This window comes from Oncorhynchus mykiss, chromosome 7 (assembly GCF_013265735.2).
Source record: "Oncorhynchus mykiss isolate Arlee chromosome 7, USDA_OmykA_1.1, whole genome shotgun sequence".
NCBI classification, from domain to species: domain Eukaryota; kingdom Metazoa; phylum Chordata; class Actinopteri; order Salmoniformes; family Salmonidae; genus Oncorhynchus; species Oncorhynchus mykiss.
In genome coordinates, this window is record NC_048571.1 from 90265475 (window position 1) to 90279628 (window position 14154).

The following is a 14154-nucleotide window of genomic DNA, read 5'->3' on the forward strand; positions in this document are numbered from 1 at the left end:
AACAACCACCAATCGGTCGCCGAAGGGACGGGCACCTTCATTGGACCAGAACCATGGTCATTGGATGAACCAAACCCACAAGGTAATAGCTGGGATAGAGCACCTGCCCAGGACAAGGCTCAATATCCTCCCACCACCAAGCTGGGAAACCTGGGTCAAAAGTTAGGACACATCGGGCGCCGAAGGGTCTGGTCAAACCACTAAATCGGTCGCCGGTGGGAAATGTCCAAAGTACCATGGTTCCGAGGATCTGGCTTCCCTCAAAAGTGTCCGTTACTCATTTTCTATTCGGACTGAGCAGTTTGACACCACCCCCGTCTCTCTAGGTCATGGAAGTCTTGTTGTCAAAAACCAGGTTTCTGACAGAATGACAGAGTCCCACTTCTCACAGCCGTGCACCTGGTGATTGAAAACGTGCATCTGGTAACTCAAAATTGCGGTTCTCAATGCGCTTACCGGTGTTACAGATATACATGTCCGATAATGGCGCACCCTACTACGGACCTTTTTCAATGGGGGCCGGCCTGAATTATTTATGGAAGGTATGATTACTTTTTTTTCTCCGTGCAACTGGTGATTGAAAACGTGCATCTGGTAACCCAAAATTGCGGTTCTCAATGCGCTTACCGGTGTTACAGATATACATGTCTGATAATGGCGCACCCTACTACGGACCTTTGTCAATGGGGGCCGGCCTGAATTATTTATGGAAGGTATGATTATTTTTTTTCCCCCTCTTTTTCTCTCTCAGTCAGGGCCGTCCCTGAGTACTTTATGGACGGTTTAAAATATTACAATGGATGCAGATTGTGATTTTCCTCCGTGCAACTGGTGATTGAAAACGTGCATCTGGTAACCCAAAAATTATAAAACCGTTTTAAATACTTTTACCGGTCATTCTATTGATATAGCCCGCTAGGGGAGTAACCCACTACGGCCCTGTCTCGGTCAGGGCCGTCCTTAGGTGCTTTATATACAGTTTAAGATATTACGATGGATGCAGATTGTGATTGTTGTGCATCTGGTAACCCAAAAAGGCCCGTGTGCATCTGGTAACCCAAAAATTATAAAACTGTTTTAAATACATTTACCGGTCATTCTATTGTTATAGCCCGCTCTGTGAACATCCCACTACGGCCCTCTCTCAGTCAGGGCCGTCCTTAGGTGCTTTATGGACAGTTTAAGATATGACGATGGATGCAGATTGTGATTGTTGTGCATCTGGTAACCCAAAAAGGCCCGTGTGCATCTGGTAACCCAAAAAATTTAATATGGTTCAAAATGCATTTACCGGTACTCCTGACATTCATGCCCGCTAGGGGAGTACCCCACTACGGCCCTCTCTCAGTCAGGGCCGTCCTTAGTGCTTTATGTACAGTTTAATATATGACGATGGATGCAGATTGTGATTGTTGTGCATCTGGTAACCCAAAAAGGCCCGTGTGCATCTGGTAACCCAAAAATTATAAAACTGTTCAAAATGCATTTACTGGTCATTCTATTACTATATCCCGCTATTAGAGTACCCTACTACGGCCCTGTCTTGGTCAGGGCCGTCCTTGAGTGCTTTATATACAGTTTAAGATATGACGATGGATTCAGATTGTTGTGCATCTGGTAACCCAAAAGGCCCGTGTGCATCTGGTAACCCAAAAATTAAAATACTGTTCAAAATGCATTTACCGGTCATTCTATTAGTATAGCCCGCTATGGGAGCACCCCACTACGGCCTTCTCTCGGTCAGGGCAGTCCTTGAGGGCTTTATATACAGTTTAAAATATGACGATGGATGCAGATTGTTGTGCATCTGGTAACCCAAAAAGGCCCGTGTGCATCTGGTAACCCATAAAAATATAATACTGTTCAAAATGCATTTACCAGGCATTCTAATATTAAATCCCACTATGGAGCCCCACTACTGGGGAAAATTCACTGGAGGGTGCCAAAGATACATCTATCTTAGAATCCTCCATATATTGTACCTTTGGCGCCATCCAGTGAATTTTCTCCAGTAGTGGGGCTTCATACTGGGCAGTAATATTAGGAGTCCAGGTAAATGTATTTTGAAACACATTTTTAATCATTTTAATGCATAAATGACACAAATACAAGGGAGAATTTCAAACAAATATGCTTTATTTAATCAGTTAATCATTTAGTGAAATTATTATGGTACCGGTAGTGGCGTGCCTGCGTTTCCAGAGAGTGACACATATGGTCAGCCACAGTTCCTCGGTCTGTATCCGAGCCTTGGTTAAAGTTCAATGTGGCAACACTGCGTCGAATTGTACCGAAGGTCACTTTACTTCCAATGCCAAACTCTGCAAAGATTTGCCCCACATACTCACACAGATTACCGTACGGTTGACCGCAGGATGTGAAAAAGAAGAGTTCTATGTCTGAGGTCATTCCACTCAGATGAGGCCTGATTTGATGGAATCGTTTAAGCCAAGTGTATTCCTCCTGACATAGAACAATTCTGCACTCCCCGAAGCTATAGTTTGTTTTGTGGCTCGCTAAGCACATCTGATAACCCCCACCTTCCGGGGTTATTTCAGTGAAATCACTCTCACTAAACATGGTGACTGGGGATCGTCGAGTGCCATTAAATATGGCCAACCGGCTGGACATGAGAGCTGCAAACCTACACCTGTCAGAGCAGGTGGCACGGACCTCCAGCCTACTGAGAACTGAAGGAATGGCTTGATTGCTTAGCTCAACAAAGCGTTTTAACTCCGCAGCGCTGAGCACCTCGTCCCTGCAGCGTCGGCGGAATTTTGCCCTATGCGTTGCCTGGCTCTGCCGCGAGTCCCTGTCCATCCAAGCAGAGTAACATCTTTCGAATTCCAACGACCTTAGCTTGCATACCATTTGGCCGGAACTGAATAAGATAATTCAGGAAACCTCGAACATCGGCTCGGTATATTTTTAACGTGGATGGTGCCAAACCACGGTCATCACATTGACCATACCACTCAGACACACGTCTGTAGTTATCCAGATAACACAGTCCTTCATCGGCCTTGCCCTCTGACATAATGCGGAGGAATTCCCGTACTCGGGATATACTGGTGCGACTATTGTCAATTTGTTTAACTGAAGGGTGTATAGCCGCATTACTCCAAACCTCAATTCTGGACGGCACGCCGCCGTCTTCATCACTCTCGCTCTCCGTGGAAGTCGCCACGACACAGCCTTGCTCCCTCGGATCTGAGCACAGTTCACTACCGACCTGACTGATTGGCTGCACCGCCGCCGACGCACCTGCCGTCTGATCACCCTCGTCCACCAGCTGCTGCTCCACGGACAACTCACTTTCAAAACACTGCAAAATCACAGGGTCCTCCGGCCGCGGTTCAACACCGTTGTCAGGCTGCATATACTGCCCTGATTCGGGCTGCTGTCTCTCACTCGAAAACCGGCTACATTGCATAGCATTCGTCCATTCCATAGTACCTGTCTGTCTAGCCGCACGATATTCTGTTTACAACAAAGCCCACAGTCGCGTCTTGGTCTGCTGCTCATAGCTTCTCTCTCCTGCCTTCCTCCGTGTCTCTTTGTTTGCTACACCAAACAACCTAACCCTAACCCTAACCCTAAGCCTAACCCTAAACCGGATTCTTGAACTCGGGCTCCATAAAGAGGCATCCTGAAGAGCCTGGGAATTAGGGAGCAGGTGTCGACGCATTGCCTGGGGGTTTATCCTCTTGGAGGAAAAGGTTAATTTCATTTGCTTTCCTTCTGGTATGAACCATAACGCCGACAGAGATGGCCGCCTCGCTTCGCGTTCCTAGGAAACTATGCAGTTTTTTGTTTTTTTACGTGTTATTTCTTACATTAGTACCCCAGGTCATCTTAGGTTTCATTACATACAGTCGAGAAGAACTACTGAATATAAGATCAGCATCAACTCACCATCAGTACGACCAAGAATATGTTTTTCGCGACGCGGATCCTGTGTTCTGCCTTACAAACAGGACAACGGAGTGGATCCTATGCAGCGACCCAAAAAAACGACTCCGAAAGAGAGGGAAACGAGGCGGTCTTCTGGTCAGACTCCGGAGACGGGCACAGCGCGCACCACTCCCTAGCATTCTTCTTGCCAATGTCCAGTCTCTTGACAACAAGGTTGATGAAATCCGAGCAAGGGTAGCATTCCAGAGGGACATCAGAGACTGTAACGTTCTTTGCTTCACGGAAACGTGGCTTACTGGAGAGACACTATCCGAAGCGGTGCAGCCAACAGGTTTCTCCACGCATCGCGCAGACAGGAAAAAACATCTTTCTGGTAAAAAGAGGGGCGGGGGCGTATGCCTTATGACTAACGTGACATGGTGCGATGAAAGAAACATACAGGAACTCAAATCCTTCTGTTCACCTGATTTAGAATTCCTCACAATCAAATGTAGACCGCATTATCTACCAAGAGAATTCTCTTCGATTATAATCACAGCCGTATATATCCCCCCCCAAGCAGACACATCGATGGCTCTGAACGAACTTTATTTAACTCTCTGCAAACTGGAAACAATTTATCCGGAGGCTGCATTCATTGTAGCTGGGGATTTTATTAACAAGGCTAATCTGAAAACAAGACTCCCCAAATTTTATCAGCATATCGATTGCGTAACCAGGGGAGGAAAGACCTTGGACCACTGTTACTCTAACTTCCGCGACGCATATAAGGCCCTGCCCCGCCCCCCTTTCGGAAAAGCTGACCACGACTCCATTTTGTTGATCCCTGCCTACAGACAGAAACTAAAACAAGAGGCTCCCACGCTGAGGTCTGTCCAACGCTGGTCCGACCAAGCTGACTCCACACTCCAAGACTGCTTCCATCACGTGGACTGGGAGATGTTTCGTATTGCGTCAGATAACAACATTGACGAATACGCTGATTCGGTGTGCGAGTTCATTAGAACGTGCGTTGAAGATGTCGTTCCCATAGCAACGATTAAAACATTCCCTAACCAGAAACCGTGGATTGATGGCAGCATTCGTGTGAAACTGAAAGCGCGAACCACTGCTTTTAATCAGGGCAAGGTGTCTGGTAACATGACCGAATACAAACAGTGCAGCTATTCCCTCCGCAAGGCTATCAAACAAGCTAAGCGCCAGTACAGAGACAAAGTAGAATCTCAATTCAAAGGCTCAGACACAAGAGGCATGTGGCAAGGTCTACAGTCAATCACGGACTACAGGAAGAAACCCAGCCCAGTCACGGACCAGGATGTCTTGCTCCCAGGCAGACTAAATAACTTTTTTGCCCGCTTTGAGGACAATACAGTGCCACTGACACGGCCTGCAACGAAAACATGCGGTCTCTCCTTCACTGCAGCCGAGGTGAGTAAGACATTTAAACGTGTTAACCCTCGCAAGGCTGCAGGCCCAGATGGCATCCCCAGCCGCGCCCTCAGAGCATGCGCAGACCAGCTGGCCTGTGTGTTTACGGACATATTCAATCAATCCCTATACCAGTCTGCTGTTCCCACATGCTTCAAGAGGGCCACCATTGTTCCTGTTCCCAAGAAAGCTAAGGTAACTGAGCTAAATGACTACCGCCCCGTAGCACTCACATCCGTCATCATGAAGTGCTTTGAGAGACTAGTCAAGGACCATATCACCTCCACCCTACCTGACACCCTAGACCCACTCCAATTTGCTTACCGCCCAAATAGGTCCACAGACGATGCAATCTCAACCACACTGCACACTGCCCTAACCCATCTGGACAAGAGGAATACCTATGTGAGAATGCTGTTCATCGACTACAGCTCGGCATTCAACACCATAGTACCCTCCAAGCTCGTCATCAAGCTCGAGACCCTGGGTCTCGACCCCGCCCTGTGCAACTGGGTACTGGACTTCCTGACGGGCCGCCCCCAGGTGGTGAGGGTAGGCAACAACATCTCCTCCCCGCTGATCCTCAACACTGGGGCCCCACAAGGTTGCGTTCTGAGCCCTCTCCTGTACTCCCTGTTCACCCACGACTGCGTGGCCACGCACGCCTCCAACTCAATCATCAAGTTTGCGGACGACACAACAGTGGTAGGCTTGATTACCAACAACGATGAGACGGCCTACAGGGAGGAGGTGAGGGCCCTCGGAGTGTGGTGTCAGGAAAACAACCTCACACTCAACGTCAACAAAACTAAGGAGATGATTGTGGACTTCAGGAAACAGCAGAGGGAACACCCCCCTATCCACATCGATGGAACAGTAGTGGAGAGGGTAGCAAGTTTTAAGTTCCTCGGCATACACATCACAGACAAACTGAATTGGTCCACTCACACAGACAGCATCGTGAAGAAGGCGCAGCAGCGCCTCTTCAACCTCAGGAGGCTGAAGAAATTCGGCTTGTCACCAAAAGCACTCACAAACTTCTACAGATGCACAATCGAGAGCATCCTGGCGGGCTGTATCACCGCCTGGTATGGCAACTGCACCACCCTCAACCGTAAGGCTCTCCAGAGGGTAGTGAGGTCTGCACAACGCATCACCGGGGGCAAACTACCTGCCCTCAAGGACACCTACACCACCCGATGTCACAGGAAGGCCATAAAGATCATCAAGGACATCAACCACCCGAGCCACTGCCTGTTCACCCCGCTATCATCCAGAAGGCGAGGTCAGTACAGGTGCATCAAAGCTGGGACCGAGAGACTGAAAAACAGCTTCTATCTCAAGGCCATCAGACTGTTAAACAGCCACCACTAACACTGAGTGGCTGCTGCCAACACACTGACACTGACTCAACTCCAGCCACTTTAATAATGGGAATTGATGGGAAATGATGTAAATATATCACTAGCCACTTTAAACAATGCTACCTTATATAAATGTTACTTACCCTACATTATTCATCTCATATGCATACGTATATACTGTACTCTATATCATCGACGGTATCCTTATGTAATACATGTATCACTAGCCACTTTATACTATACTATGCCACTTTGTTTACATACTCATCTCATTTGTACATACTGTACCCGATACCACCTACTGTATCTTGCCTATGCTGCTCTGTACCATCACTCATTCATATATCCTTATGTACATATTCTTTATCCCCTTACACTGTGTACAAGACAGTAGTTTTGGAATTGTTAGTTAGATTACTTGTTATTACTGCATTGTTGGAACTAGAAGCACAAGCATTTCGCTACACTCGCATTAACATCTGCTAACCATGTGTATGTGACAAATAACATTTGATTTGATTTGATTTGATTTGATTTGATAACCCCTGCTCTTGGGGAATACCTCCTAATTTCCCGTAGAACAATTATGTATCCTTAGGAGCAATAGAATTAGAGAACAGGTGCCCGTGTATTTGGTCCTCTTGAAGGGCAATTTTCTCATAACCCTAACCCTAACCCCCTAACCCTAACCCTTAACCCCAACCCCTAACCCCTAACCCCTAACCCTAACCCTAAACCCTGACCCTAACCCTAACCCTGAGACCCTCATGCCTAACCTTAAACCTCTAGACCCTCATATCTGATCTTAATTTAACCTTGACCTGTACTTTAATCCTGACCCTTATGGTAACCCCAATCTGAATTCTGACCTTAACCCATAGCTTTCAAATCCTCAGCTTAATTCCTAACCCTAACCTTATGTCCCTACACCCCTATATCTAATCCGAATCCCTCACTCTCTATATCTATTTTAACCTCTAGATTCTCATACCGAACCTTTCCTCCTAGACCACCGCTCTGACCTTGGCACTTGGCCTCTATTCTTAGTTTAGAATCTCTGGCTGTTAACCTAAGCCCTATTTTAATGTCTGATTCTGGTCTTCCTTTTCTTGCTTTTTTTAGTCATTTAAAGTATATTATACATACGTCTTACCACTTATCCTAAAGGGGTTGCCTGTGCCAGTGCACATCAGATTCGTCTGTCACTTATTGACCCTAACCCTCCCAACCTTGATCTGAACCTTAAACCTGAACCATCCTAATCCCAGTTTACCCTAACCTTAACCTGATCAATCTCACTCCAAACCCTAGCCAAGTATCACATTCCTAATCTTAACCACAATCTTAACCTTAAATCTATTTCAATCCCTAAACCCCAAACTTCGGGCCCCAATACCGAACCTAATTTCAACCCCAGCCTCAAACTTAGGTCTAATTTGGACCCCAAGCCTAACCCCTTGGCTCACCCTATTTATAAGCCTAAACCTAAGCTTAAAACCTAATTTTAATTCTGACTATAACCCTAACTCTGACCTTAACCTCACCCTTAACCGCAGCAATCCCCACCTTAGCTCTAACCTTAACCCCGATCCTGAATTTAACCTCAGCCCTGACAATAACCTCAGATCTAATCCTGACCCTGAACATAATCCTGATCTTAACCCCACCCCAAACTCTAATCCCTAATCCTGAACCTTGACCTAGATTCTGACTTGAATTCGAACCCAAGCCTTTAAAACTAACCCTAAACCGGATTCTTAAACTTGAACTCGGGCTCCATAAAGAGGCATCCTGAAGAGCCTGGAGATTAGGGAGCAGGTGTCGACGCATTGCCTGGGGGTTTATCCTCTTGGAGGAAAAGGTTAATTTCATTTGCTTTCCTTCTGGTATGAACCATAACCCCTGCTCTTGGGGAATACCTCCTAATTTCCCGTAGAACAATTATGTATCCTTAGGAGCAATAGAATTAGAGAACAGGTGCCCATGTATTTGGTCCTCTTGAAGGGCAATTTTCTCCTAACTCTAACCCCTAACCCTAACCCTAATTTATGATCCTATGAGGACATCTACGGGCCTTTTTAAAGTACTACACCTAATATATCAGATCATCAGAAATAGTTTTACGGTGCACAGGCCTAACTAGTTTAAACGAAACACAATTATATTCAAAACCTAACCCTCCCTTCCCCCCTCCGGTTTCCACGTGTCAGAGATGGAAGTGGATCAACCGACTCAAAACTAGAACCCTAATCCTTACCTTAACCCTAACTTTAACCATTCTAAAAACTATACCTTACCCTAACCTTAACCCTAACCTTAACCATTCTAAAAACTATACCTAACCCTAACCCTACTACGGACAGACAGTCTTTAACCCAACCAACGGGATAATCTACAAGTGGGCAACCATGGGGTCTACAACTTTGGCCGGTTGCGCCCAGACCCCTCCGGCTCGCGCGTACATGATGTGGAGTGCACCCCCCTCCCTTCCCCCCCTTCGGTTTCCACGTGTCAGAGATGGAAGTGGATCAACCGACTCAAAACTAGAAACCAAACACTAGCCAGTCACCGTTGCATTGCCTGCCGAGGGATCTAGACTCTTCATGCCAAGGAATTTTTTGATCCCTGAAATTACCTGGGATCATTTTTAATCTGCCCTTTTTCTAGGGGTATATACTTCTCTAAGGAATGGTTTGAGGGTGAACAGGTCAAAAATAATTATTAGATTAAATATGCCTAAGCTTCCCACCATTAGCTCTGACAAATTGAAAACTCTAGTAATTGGCGACTCCATTACCTGCAGTATTAGACTTAAAACGAATCATCCAGCGATCATACACTGTTTACCAGGGGGCAGGGCTACCAACGTTAAGGCTAATCTGAAGATGGTGCTGGCTAAAGCTAAAACTGGCGAGTATAGAGATATTGTTATCCACGTCGGCACCAACAATGTTAGGATGAAACAGTCAGAGATCACCAAGCGCAACATAGCTTCAGCGTGTAAATCAGCTAGAAAGATATGTCGGCATCGAGTAATTGTCTCTGGCCCCCTCCCAGTTAGGGGGAGTGATGAGCTCTACAGCAGTCTCACAACTCAATCGCTGGTTGAAAACTATTTTCTGCCCCTCCCAAAAGATAGAATTTGTAGATAATTGGCCCTCTTTCTGGGACTCACCCACAAACAGGACCAAGCCTGACCTGCTGAGGAGTGATGGACTCCATCCTAGCTGGAGGGGTGCTCTCGTCTTATCTACCAACATAGACAGGGCTCTAACTCCTCTAGCTCCACAATGAAATAGGGTGCAGGTCAGGCAGCAGGCTGTTAGCCAGCCTGCCAGCATAGTGGAGTCTGCCACTAGCACAGTCAGTGTAGTCAGCTCAGCTATCCCCATTGAGACGTGTCTGTGCCTCGACCTAGGTTGGGCAAAACTAAACATGGCGGTGTTCACCTTAGCAATCTCACTAGGATAAAGACCTGCTCCATTCCTGTCATTATTGAAAGAGATCATGATACCTCACATCTCATAATAGGGCTACTTAATGTTAGATCCCTTACTTCAAAGGCAATTATAGTCAATTAACTAATCACTGATCATAACCTTGATGTGATTGGCCTGATTGAAACATGGCTTAATCCTGATGAATTTACTGTGTTAAATGAGGCCTCACCTCCTGGCTACACTAGTGACCATATCCCCCATGCATCCCGCAAAGGCGGAGGTGTTGCTAACATTTACGATAGCAAATTTCAATTTACAAAAAAAAGAAGACATTTTCGTCTTTTGAGCTTCTAGTCATGAAATCTATGCAGCCTACTCAATCACTTTTTATAGCTACTGTTTACAGGCCTCCTGGGCCATATACAGCGTTCCTCATTGAGTTCCCTGAATTCCTTTCGGACCTTGTAGTCATAGCAGATAATATTCTAATCTTTGGTGACTTTAATATTCACATGGAAAAGTCCACAGACCCACTCCAAAAGGCTTTCGGAGCCATCATCGACTCAGTGGGTTTTGTCCAACATGTCTCTGGACCTACTCACTGTCACAGTCATACTCTGGACCTAGTTTTGTCCCATGGAATAAATGTTGTGGATCTTAATGTTTTTCCTCATAATCCTGGACTATCGGACCACCATTTTATTACGTTTGCAATTGCAACAAATAATCTGCTCTGACCCCAACCAAGGAACATCAAAAGTCGTGCTATAAATTCACAGACAACACAAAGATTCCTTGATGTCCTTCCAGGCTCCCTCTGTCTACCCAAGGACGCCAGAGGACAAAAATCAGTTAACCACCTAACTGAGGAACTCAATTTAACCTTGTGCAATACCCTAGATGCAGTTGCACCCCTAAAAACTAAAAACATTTCTCATAAGAAACTAGCATAAGAAACTACCAGGGAGCTAGTTTCTTATGAGAAATGTTTTTAGTTTTTAGGGGTGCAACTGCATCTAGGGTATTGCACAAGGTTAAATTGAGTTCCTCAGTTAGGTGGTTAACTGATTTTTGTCCTCTGGCGTACAGAAAATACCCGAGCTCTGAAGCAAGCTTCCAGAAAATTGGAACGGAAATGGCGCCACACCAAACTGGAAGTCTTCCGACTAGCTTGGAAAGACAGTACCGTGCAATATCGAAGAGCCCTTACTGCTGCTCGATCATCCTATTTTTCTAACTTAATTAAGGAAAATAAGAACAATCCGAAATTCCTTTTTGATACTGTCGCAAAGCTAACTAAAAAGCAGCATTCCCCAAGAGAGGATGGCTTTCACTTCAGCAGTAATAAATTAATGAACTTCTTTTAGGAAAAGATCATGAGTATTAGAAAGCAAATTACGGACTCCTCCTTAAATCTGCGTATTCCTTCAAAGCTCAGTTGTCCTGAGTCTGCACAACTCTGCCAGGACCTAGGATCAAGAGAGACGCTCAAGTGTTTTAGTACTACTATATCTCTTGACACAATGATGAAAATAATCATGGCCTCTAAACCTTCAAGCTGCATACTGGACCCTATTCCAACTAAACTACTGAAAGAGCTGCTTCCTGTGCTTGGCCCTCCTATGTTGAACATAATAAACGGCTCTCTATCCACCGGATGCGTACCAAACTCACTAAAAGTGGCAGTAATAAAGCCTCTCTTGGAAAAAGCCAAACCTTGACCCAGAAAATATAAAAAACTATCGGCCTATATCAAATCTACCATTCCTCTCAAAAATGTTAGAAAAGGCTGTTGCGCAGCAACTCACTGCCTTCCTGAAGACAAACAATGTATACAAAATGCTTCAGTCTGGTTTTAGACCCCATCATAGCACTGAGACTGAACTTGTGAAGGTGGTAAATGACCTTTTAATGGCATCAGACTGAGGCTCTGCATCGGTCCTCGTGCTCCTAGACCTTAGTGCTGCTTTTGATACCATCGCACACCACATTCTTTTGGAGAGATTGGAAATCCAAATTGGTCTACAAGGACAAGTTCTGGCCTGGTTTAGATCTTATCTGTCTGAAAGATAACAGTTTGTCTCTATGAATGGCTTGTCCTCTGACAAATCAACTGTACATTTTGGTGTTCCTCAAGGTTACGTTTTAGGACCACTATTGTTTTCACTCTATATTTTACCTCTCGGGATGTCATTCGAAAACATAATGTCAACTTTCACTGCTATGCAGATGACACACAGCTGTACATTTCAATGAAACATGGTGAAGCCCCAAAATTGCCCTCGCTAGAAGCATGTGTTTCAGACATAAGGAAGTGGATGGCTGCAAACTTTCTACTTTTAAACTCGGACAAAACAGAGCTGCTTGTTCTAGGTCCCAAGAAACAAAGATCTTCTGTTGAATCTGACAATGAATCTTAATGGTTGTACAGTCACCTCAAATAAAACTGTGAAGGACCTCGGCGTTACTCTGGACCCTGATCTCTCTTTTGAAGAACATATCAAGACTGTTTCAAGGACAGCTTTTTTCCATCTACGTAACATTGCAAAAATCAAACTTTCTGTCCAAAAATGATGCAGAAAAATGAATCCATGCTTTTGCCACTTCTAGATTAGACTACTGCAATGCTCTACTTTCCGGCTACCCGGATAAAGCACTAAATAAACTTCAGTTAGTGCTAAATATGGCTGCTGGAATCCTGTCTAGAACCAACAAATTGGATCACATTACTCCAGTGCTAGCCTCCCTACACTGGCTTCCTGGCTAGGCAAGGGCTGATTTCAAGGTTTTACTGCTAACCTACAAAGCATTACATGGGCTTGCTCCTACCTATCTATCTGATTTGGTCCTGCCGTACATACCCTCACGTACGCTACGTTCACAAGACGCAGGCCTCCTAATTGTCCCTAGAATTTCTAAGCAAACAGCTGGAGGCAGGGCTTTCTCCTATTGAGCTCCATTTTTATAGAATGGTCTGCCTACCCATGTGAGAGACGCAAACTCGGTCTCAACCTTTAAGTCTTTACTGAAGACTCATCTCTTCAGGGGGTCATATGATTGAGTGTAGTCTGGCCCAGGAGTGTGAAGGTGAACGGAAAGGCTCTGGAGCAACGAACCGCCCTTGCTGTCTCTGCCTGTCTGGTTCCCATCTTTCCACTGGGATTCTCTTTCTCTAACCCTATTACAGGGGCTGAGTCACTGGCTTACTAGGGCTCTTTCATACCGTCCCTAGGAGGGGTGCGTCACTTGGGTGGGATGAGTCACTGATATGATCTTCCTGTCTGGGTTGACACCCCCCCTTGGGTTGTGCCGTGGCGGAGATCTTTGTGTGCTATACTCGGCCTTGTCTCAGGATGGTAAGTTGGTGGTTGAAGGTATCCCTCTAGTGGTGTGGGGGCTGTGCTTTGGCAAAGTGGGTGGGGTTATATCCTTCCTGTTTGGCCCTGTCCGGGGGTGTCGTCGGATGGGGCCACAGTGTCTCCTGAACCCTCCTGTCTCAGACCTCCATTATTTATGCTGCAGTAGTTTATGTGTTGGGGGGCTAGGGTCAGTTTGTTATATCTGGAGTACTTCTCCTGTCACCTACATTTTTGGTCTTTATTATATTATGACAGACCAGCTACATCTGTCTTTTTTATATTACGACAGATCAGCAAGATCTACTGTCTATTGCATTATGTCAGACCAGCTACATCTACTGTCTTTCTTATTTTACTATCGACCAGCTATGTCTACTGTCTCTATATTACACCAGACCAGCTAGATCTGCTGTCTCAATTATATTATGAAGAACCAGCTAGATCTACTGTCTCTATTATATTATGACAGACCAGCTAGATCTACTGTCTCTATTATAATATGACAGAACAGCTAGATCAACTGTCTCTATTATAATATGACAGAACAGCTAGATCAACTGTCTCTATTATAATATGACAGACCAGCTAGATCAACTGTCTCTATTATAATATGACAGAACAGCTAGATCTACTGTCTCTATTATAATA